Raw genomic sequence first — 10,593 nt, forward strand, 5'->3', positions numbered from 1 at the left:
GAGTGTTAGGAGTGGTGAGCATCAGACCCATCTCCCTCCTTGGGAGCAAAGTACATAGCCGGCCCATACTCCTTGAATGAAGCAAAAACATTTAAGGACTTTTTTTTTCCCAAAAAGAAATAGAGAATACTAAGTTCATACTTGAAAATGGGAGAAATAATGAAAGAAATGGCACTTTGGAAAGATTAGTCTGACAGATCTTTAGGAGACAGAGAATGACAAGAGACTCATGCTTTATATACAGTAATAGTCAAAGGATAAGATTGTGAATATGAGATTGGGGAAAATAGTAGCATAATTATCTTTGCTTGGTAGGAAAAAGAAAAGCCAACCCTATCTTGTGGCTTAAATTTTATTCTTGACTCAGTCCTGATCTGATTCGCCTTTGAATCTGCATGGTCGCCGCTAACTAGAGTTCCCAGGGAACATGGTTTCCATCTATACTAAGGCCTATGACAACCGGGCAGAAGCATAGTGCAGACTATGCAAGCTAAGTCTTTAGGTTAGAAAGCCACTTCATTTATGCTGTAATGAGCTCATACACACCTCTATCAGGTGCTGGGGTTTTGTTCATTTTTGCTGTTGCGTTGTCCTAAATTCCATTTATTACTTGAATTTTAATGCCGGTTTCAATTACAGATGCTCACCCTGACATAACACTGCCTTTGTATTTGTGTCTTGGCTCTGCTTTGGACACCAGTTCAAAACCCTGGATTTGCAACCTTCTTTCTGAGCTGACTCCTTAAGGATTTACACTGGCCCAAATGAATTCAAACCTTACTTCCTCAGGAGTATTTAACCTGATCTCATTAGCTTTGAACTTGCCTTTGTCCTTGAGAGATATGCTATTTTCATATTAATTTTATCTGCCCTTAACTAATTCCCAGTTGTCCTTCTTGGCTTGTTTGCCAGATATTCATTATGCTTTGGATATTCTCTGCTCATTTTGAACCTTACCATTGAACTCCATCTCATTTCTTGCTGTCTTCTGACCAGATTTTGTCTATCTTTACTCCTATTATTGCTTTGTTGCTGTTGTTGTTTTAATGGGTCTGTCCATATTCCTTTAAAAATTTATTTACTTACTTATTAATCTTTTATTGATTCCAGAGAGGAAAAGAAGGATAAGGGAGGGGGAGAAACATCAATACGAGAGAGGAACATCGATCAGTTGCCTCCAGCATGCATCCCAACCAGGAACTGAACCTGCAAGTCGTCATGTACCCTGACCAGGAATCAAACCCATGACCTTTTAGTTTGTAGGATGATACCCACCCCATCTGAGCCAGCCAGTGCAGGCCTTTATATACCCTTACCATTCTGAGTTACTCAGACATGTCAAAATCCACCGATTACAAAAACATTTTTGTCTGCTTACTTCATATTATGATGCATTTTATTTAATTTTATTATTTTGTTAACATATCCTAAATTAAAGTACATATTTACATTCATTTCTAACTAAATTTATTCTGAAACTGGTTGAATATTTTATATATATATATATATATATATGTACATACATATATACACATATAGCTAGGTAAGATAAACTTATTTTCAAATTAAGCAATAAAAAAGAGAGGAACAAAATAAAATGAGCATTATCATGTTCTAAACTTTTGTCTAGATATTGAACACACAAACAATAAGCAAGAGAAAAAATGTATCCATTATAAGACAGTTTCTAAAAACAGATTCTTTAAATAAAGTACTACTGACACCAGATAGTTACTCACATATGAAACTTCTCACAGGGAAAATACTGTGCATTACAAGAATAAATATCTTTAAGAATCACAATAATCATCTACAAATTCTTAATAAATAGCATAATTAAAACTTATGACTTGCCCTGAATCTGTTTAATTTTATAGAGATATTAAATTGATGTCTTTATTTTAAAAATGAATAACCCATTAAATTGTAAAATATTATTTTTATTCAAACAATTGAGTAATAAAATTAAAAATAAAACTTCAACATTAAACTGCCGAAGTCTGCGTCCAGAACAACTGCAGGCTGCCCGACCCCCAACAAAAAAGAAAAAGAAAGAAAAAAGGCAAGGCCAACTCTTAAAAAAATGTTTTGCAAGGGCAGTCCTAATAGTTTCCCTTTTACGAATTCTTTCTTTTTCTCTGGCTGATTTACCAAGTCTAAGTTAAAAGAGCAAATGACTTGATACATTGGCCCAGTGAAAAAGTCAGCTCTGAAAAGAAGAGCACTAACAGTTCAGGCAGAAACAATGAACTCATTGGTCAGCTTCTCTGGCAGCCTTTTCATTTCCTGTAGGTTTTGAGGCTTCTGACTGGCTATGGAGGTGCAAGCCAACAACCACTAGTTTATTAGACTCCAAAGCTATAGAAGTATTCAGGTTTATTTATATATGCTTCCTGTGAAAACACACACAAACATACTCATGCATATTTCATTTTTTTCTTACATATCAGGATGAAAACTCTCTACTTCTACACCCTCAAGAGTTCTGCAATGAACCAGCATACTTAAATCTAGAAACAATTGAGTTTCTTTCTAAAACTTTCCACATGCCCTTAAAAATCTCTGGATTTAATTTTTTTTTTGGTCAAACCAAGCATTCAAGTTTCAAAATCTACAGATTTTTTCTTCAGTACTGTAGTCCTAAGCTATCACATTGTTTTATCAGAAATATAAAATTCTTAAAACTTGAAATGATCCAAATTGATCATTAAATTCTAGATATTAAAAAAAAATCGCAAAAGTTAGATGACATGATTTGCCCAGGTTCACATTATTAGTTAATAGAAGAATCACAGAAACAAGGTTCAATTTTCTTTCTCTCTTCCCTGGGAAAAAGTATCCAAAATATATTTATTTATCCATACAATTAATCCACACTGAACACTTACTCTGTGCCAGGTCCTGTGTTATGTAGGAACAATGACTAAAGCAGATATGATCCTCACCATCAGGTAAGGCTGGCGGGTAGGAAGATATATATGAAGATGAAGAACAATCAAAGAAAAGACCAGGTTGCTGTGGGAAAAGTAATAGGGTACAATCTCCGGTCCCATTTCCTTAGTAATACGGCAATCATTAATGTTCATTGATTCAATCAGTCTTGCCTATGTAATGAAACCACCATGAAAACCTAAGGGGACAGGATTCAGAGAGCTTTTGGGTTGCTGAGCATGTGGGGATTTGGGGAAAGTGACGCTGGGGCAGGGCAGGGCAGCCCCAAGCCCTTCCCCTGCCTTGCCCTGTGCATCTCTTCCGTCTGTTTGTTACTGAATTATAACGCTTTATAACAAACTGGCAATGTAACAAAATGTTTCTCTGAGTCTGTGAGCCATTCTAGAGAAGTATTGGAAAGCAGGGAGGAGATCCTTGGAGACTCTGATCTACAGCTGCTCAGTCAGAAGCATAGGTGATAAAACTGGGATTGGTGACTGGTCTCTGATGTGTATGTCTTTTGGGGGAAAGTCTTGAGTCCTTCCTTAATCTGTGGGATCTGACACTATCTCTGGGTATGTGTCATAATGGAGTTAAATTGTAGGACACCCAGCGGGTGTCAGGGCATTGCTTGTTGGTATTGGAGAGAACCCCACAAGCTGAAATTGGGGTCAAACCCTTTTACCCTGAGATATGCTTAGTTAATTTTTTTAAATGATGAACTTTTACCTAAAATTTTGAAATATGACAGTGGCATATTCATTGTTACCTATAGTAGATGTTTATTTATCAAGAAATACCCTGTCTCCTTTTTTACATTTCCTTTCTTAGTGCTGTTTAGTGATTCAATTGGGAATTAGCACAATACAATAGGAAGCTTATTTTCTCAAATAGGAATGAAATATCTATCACATGGATTTGTTTATTCATTTATTTATTCATTTATCTTTTTAAAAAGATTTTATTTATTTTATTTTTAGAGAAAAGGAGGGAGAAAGAGAGGGAGAGAAAGAGCAATGTATGGTTTCCTCTTAAACAACCAACTGGGGACCTGGCCTACAGCCCAGGCATGTGCCCTGACGGGAACTTGAACAGGCGGCCTTTTGGTTCACAGGCCAGCACTCAACCCACTGAGCCACACCAGCCAGGGTTCTCACATACAGATTTATTTAAAATAATAATCCTTTCTCCAATTTGGGCTCCTAAGATAGAAAATGTTGACCCTACATAGGTGATCAAGTGATTGCTAGGATTTCTATTTCTGTAGTTCTGGGAAATTTACAGAGAATGGTTACAAAGTTTAAAGATGCACTTTCTATTGTTGGGAGAATGACTTAGGGTGAACAGTACAGCACCATGTTCATTTAAACATGATTTTTACTGGTAATAACAGCTAACCTGACTACAAATGGAGAGTGCATATTGTTCACTGGTCACCTCTAAGCTGAATAGGTCATGTTTTAAGCTACGGAGGTATAACTGGGAAATTTGAATTCCTCTACATTTTATTGTAATACAGACTCAAGATTTGTTTCACTATCAAAAATGATATAAGTACAAACAAGAGGGAATATGCTATATTCCTTATAATTAAATATAATTAATATATTCATATTTTTCAAACAAAGATAGACAAGGACTTCCCTATCAGTGTCTACAATGGCAGAATTTTTTTATTTTAAAAGCAGAAATTCCTATGGGTGATCTACCCCAGCAATTGAGTAAAAGTTCAGAATAAGGTTTTATTTTGCCTCTTCAGCTTGTGTTTTCCAGTATCACTCTGCGAAAACCATCATGTATATTAGAATATTTCTATGAATTCATCTTGGAGAAAGTGGGACGGAATACTGTTTTAATGGAACTAGAAAGTGAAGTAATGTGCACCTGTCCTGGTGTTCCGGAGGCCATGGCCATGGAGAATGCAAAGTGGCAGGCGGTGAGACTGGAGACTGCCAGAGACCTCCAATGAAGCCCGCTGGCCCTATTTTTAATTCCCTATCATTCTCACAAGGAGGTGAGCTGTTAGCAGGAATTAAGTCTCGGGCAGATTATATCAAGTCTTTCATCCATCACACATGTTATTCTGCTTCTGTTAGTGACCAATCCCTGCTAAAAATCTTCTTACTTACCAAGCAATTTCTATTTTCAATGTATTTTACAGATATTAGTGAAACACAAATATCTTCTTGTGAGGCTCAATTTTTTTTAAAAAGCAGTATATTCTCTACTCCAAACTTTGGCTATTTTGCTGATAAACAAGGCCAGGCCATTAAAGTTGGCTAATAAAGTCTGTTCACCTGACAGATACGTCGCAGACCTTGCTTATGTCAAATTCAAGAGATCTCTTTATAGGTAAACATTTTAATGTTGACAAAAATGGGGTCATACAATACAAATATTTTAAGCCCATTTTCTAGCTGATTAATTATGAATATCTTTTAAAAGGTCCATTTATAGATTGTATATTAGGAAAATGATTTGATTGAAGGACAGTGGTTTGTTAGCTTTGGAGATGGTCAGAGAGATTCCACTGCCTCTTAAAGGTGTGTTTATTATCACTCAGTCACTGCAATAAAATCAGGGACCTAAACCTTAGCTTGAGAGGGTTTTGTGACAGACATGTAAGTATGAACTTGATGTGATGTGGTTGGTAGGTTACATTACTGAGGCAGAGGTCTACCTAAAGGAATTTATTGGCAAAATATATTACTTGAACTTTCACAATTTTACCAATGATTGGCTTATTCAGTAAATTACATAATCTGGGAAAGCAGATGTTAGAGTTATTAAAAAATAAATCAACAGAAACTGTTGATTTATAATAGGAATCTTCAGAATAAAATTAAACACTGCTGGTAATTAGAAATTTAAATATTTTATAACTTTAGCCTAAAGTTTTATAATGTTTATGATTTTCAGTGTGCCTCAATAATGAGGAAATGTTATTATGAGACAATTTAGAATTAAGTAGAAAAGGTCAGGCAAAGAGTTCAGATGAATATATGGTGTAAGATGTTGAAAAATTTATTATTTACCTTCTACATGTCAACAAGTTATCAGTTTCTTTATTCTGTGATTTTATTTTAATTTAAAAATTACCCTATATGATAGGTATTTTATTCCCATTTGAAGAAATCAGTACTTTCTCACAGGGCTTTCTACTATTACAATGCTCATTCAAAACTAGGTAGGAAAAGAATTAAAGAGCAAGAAATGAAATATAAAAAAAGAAGCAGGTACATAAATTTTTTGACATTAAAGAAAATATGGAAAAACACATATAGAAAGTTGTAAGTTATAAAGAAGACCACAAGATGGATGCAAAGAGGCCTACTCTAAGACACATCATAATTAAAATGCCAAAGGTTAAAGATAAAGAGAAAATCTTAATGACAGCAAGAGAAAAAGAAGTTAGTTTCCTACAGGGGTGTTCCCATAAGAGTGACAGCTGATTTCTCAAAAGAACCTTTGTAGGCTGGAATAGATTGGCAAGAAATATTCAAAGTCATGAAAAGCAGAGAGCTACAGCCAAGATTGGTCTACCCAGCAAAGCTATCATTTAGAATCAAAGGGCAGATAAAGAGCTTCCCAGGCAAGAAGAATCTAAATGAGGTCATCATCACCAAACCATTATTATATAAAATGTTAAGGGGACATACTTAAGAAAAGACGATCGAAACTATGAACAATAAAATGACAAAAATACATATCTATCAACAACTGAATCTAAAAGCAAACTAAGCAAACAAGAAGAACAGAGACAAAATCAAGAATATGGGGAGCATTTTGATGGTTGCCAAATGATCTTGGTGTGTGGGGAATGTGTGAAGAGGTGAGAGGATTAAAAAGTATAAACAACTGTTGACAAAATAGCCTTGGAGATGAGATGTAAAGTGCAATCCAGGAAATGGAGAAGCCAAAGAACCTATACCATGATCCATGGGCATGATCAGTGATGTGGGGATTGCTTGAGGGAGTGAGGGATGCTGGGGGGAGGGGCAAAGGGGGGAAATTGGAACAACTGTAACAGCGTAATCAATAAAATAAAGTTCAAAAAGAAAATCTAGGTGATCATAGAAACATTTAAAATTCTAATATAAATTGTAACTAAAGGATAAAATGTAAACTTTGGAGTATAAGGCAAGGGGAAGAGGCCTACTTAGCAGTATTGGGAAGACAATGAAATGGCATTTAGGAAAATAGATGGATGTTCTGAATAAAGGAAAATAGTGAAGATACATGTTCCAAGAAGAAGTTGGTGATGCCAAAAAAATACACATATATTTATTTTTCATCAATAAAACTTCAGTCTCTAAAAAATACCAAATCCAATCCATAGTAAAAACTTTATAGGAAATGTTTAATATTTTACATTCTGATGGGGAATATAACTCTAGTTATCCAGCTGCTGCAGAAGGTGGCTTATATATCAATGAAAGTTAATTATAAGTTTTCTCTGACACAGAAAGGTGAAGTGACTTTCCGATGTCATAAAACTAGAGAATAGCAGAAGTGGGAATATAATTCAGGTCTACTGAATCCCAGTGCAATACTTTAGTGAGAAGACAAGTATGATTTGTTGTGAAATAAAAATTGCTAATTACTTTGGGTATTTCTTTCATCCTTAAAAGATCTAATAATGCTCACAACTTCATAAAAGTGTTTTATCCAAATGACAACAATGCCATATAAGATTTTATTTTAAAGCTATGTCAGGTGAAATTTTTAAATTTGATATTTCAGTCCTAGTTCTAACTGAGTTTTCTAATGGCAGATGTTGACTTTCTGTCTAAAGCTGGTGATGGGAGCACACAGGGTCCCTCCACCAAAGATGCTAATGATAACATTGATTGTTGCAGGCATTTACTGTGGTATCTAATTCATTCCCTATAAAACTTCAAGAGGTAAGAATTTTACAGATCAGACACTAAGGCTGAAACTGGCCCCAAGTTGAGCAGATCAAGTAAAGAGCCAAACTTTGAATTCCTATCAAACTCCAAAGATCTCATTCTTTTTACAACACTGCAGTTCCTGTGCGCCAGAGAGAGCATGGTAGAATCATCTACCCTGAGCAGCCACTGAAAAATGCAGGGACAGGAACCAAGATGGTATAATGGGTTACATGGGACACACTTTTGAAAACAACATCATTAGACTATAAGCGGAGGTAAAAGAAAGTCATATTTATGGAAGGTACACAATATATCATTTAATCCTCACATTCTCAACTTTATTACAGCTGTTTTATCAGAGGAGGCATGGAGTTTCAGAGAAGCTAAATACGTTGTCCAAGATTATAAAGCTAGCTAGTGGTGGAATCGGGTTCTAAAGAACATAGGTTTGACCTCATAATTCAAGAACCTTCCTTAATTCTTTGATATCTTTATTATTATTATTATTATGTATATTTTTTAAATTAAAGGGGACTTATAGAAGGTTGGTAAGAGTTATTTCTGATTATTACTATAGAACAAGGGGACAGTGACCAGAGGGGAGAGGGGAGGGAATTTCAGGGGAAAAAGGGGAAAGATTTGTAGGAACTAGTATAAAGGACACATGGACAACAACTAAGGGGGGTGGAAATGGGAGGGAGGTGGGGAGCACTGGGGGTGGTGGGATGGGATGGAAGTAAAAAACAGAAAACTGTACTTGAACAACAATTAAATAAATTTAAAAAAAAGAACCTTACCTATTTATCAATACTATTACCATGCAATTTGGAAAAGAGTTTTAGGATTTTAATTCTTTTAACCATGCATTTATGGACAGATAATCAGAGTTCAGAGTGCATTAGTCCAAGATAAATCTTAGATACTGGTATAATTGTGGCTCCATCTATATAATACTTGACTTTTGTTTTTCATTTTTTTAATTCTTTGAGTGCTGGTATGGTAACAATACTTAAATATCTGTATGCATAAGATTTATCTCAGAAGATGGAGATACCATATCTTCAACTCACATATTTGTCTTAAATATCTAGGGAAAAGCCTCATAATTTTTAACAATTATCCCTAAACAGCAAACACTGTAGTACTCTGGAAAAAGACACTCTAAATTTTATTTGGGTTAGCCCTTGGACATGAAAATTCAGAAGGTCTTAGGAATGGACATGAGTGAGTTAGGCATATTTATTGATAACAAGCTTGCCAGGCTATTCCATATTATATAAAAAAGGGGAAATGGTGTTATAGTGTTATATGGATTTAAAATTTATTTATGAGTTTATTGATATTATTATTTAGGAGTTTTTATATTATATTTCCTCTGGGTGGTTTTGGTAGACAATAATTGTAGATTATATTCTTCCCAGTCACATCTGATTGATACGATCTCTGATGTGATTAGAGTGAAATCTCTATATAGTGACAGAATGAGAGCTTTTAAATACAATGTACTCTAGAAGACTTGGCTACCATAGGTTAGCGGGTTTTGCAGTATGCATTTTCTAAAGTACACCCCAAATTTTTATCTGCAGTTTCAAAGTGTCATCTCCCCTGAACTGTCAATACAGGTGTTCTTTTTTTGTCTTTAATTTTTTGGATATCAACCATAGATGCTAACACAAGGTAAATTTCAAAAAGTAATTGTAAATTTAATATAAACACCCAAGGAATCTAAAATACTTTTTCTTCACTGACTCAGAACATCAATATTCAGAGTATAAGGACTGTATAGTTTTAGAGCATCATGAAAAAACATTTACTGAGCTTCACTGAGAGGTTAGGTAATAAGGCCACATGGAGAGACTGTGAGAAACATTGCTAAGCAACATATTGACGATTTTTGTTTGCTCTAAGTTTGGTAATGAAGGCTCTGCTCACTAAACAAAGCGATGTTTTAAAGAAACATTGGGGCTTTTCATCTCAAGTATTAGAATTAAGAATAGTTATCCTTGACCAGATTTTTTGTTTTTATTTTATAGCTGCTGAAGATCATATTGGTGATTGGGTTTCCCATTTTGAGTTAGCTTCCAGAAAACTCAGAGTGAAATTATGACCCACCTACTTTCTACCAGAAAAGGATATGCCCTGATTACACCCCTAACTTTATCCTACTCCCAATCTTATTTTCCTCCTTGTTTCATTCATTTTGAATGCAAAACCAAACTCTCTGTAATGTTCATAAGGCAGTACACATCATAAATTGTGACATGGTAAAGTAAAAGTAACTTAAATAAGCTTATATACATTAAAACATTCTAATTAAACTAATGTAACATATTTTTCTATGTATTGTTGCTTCACATTAGATTTTATTTTTAAAGAACATATGAATAAGCATATTTAAAACGTGTCTTCACTCTCTTCATGACTTACAATTTCACATTAAAATATATTTGTCATCAATTATTTATCTCCTTTCAAATAATAACAAAATATCACTCTCGGAAATTGTGATTAGATTTTCCGTCACATGATTAACAATAGCTTTATTGTCTGGACTCTGAGAAACACACTCAGTAAATAATTTACAGCAGCTCTCTTCATTGCTTACTTTGGGAAACCCAGGACAGGTCCCTCAGTTGAGCAGGACGGCCCTTGTATGTTTACAAGCATAAGCTGTATCTCCCAGGTAGCACCAGACCAGAATTGTTCATAGTGGTGTGGAGGGAGGGTTAAGTTTAAATAATTTTAATATGGGAGAAAATCCATAAAAGAA

The sequence above is a fragment of the Artibeus jamaicensis genome, unplaced genomic scaffold (genome assembly GCF_021234435.1).
Source record: "Artibeus jamaicensis isolate MK-2021 breed Jamaican fruit bat unplaced genomic scaffold, CSHL_Jam_final contig_391, whole genome shotgun sequence".
In the NCBI taxonomy this organism is placed as follows: domain Eukaryota; kingdom Metazoa; phylum Chordata; class Mammalia; order Chiroptera; family Phyllostomidae; genus Artibeus; species Artibeus jamaicensis.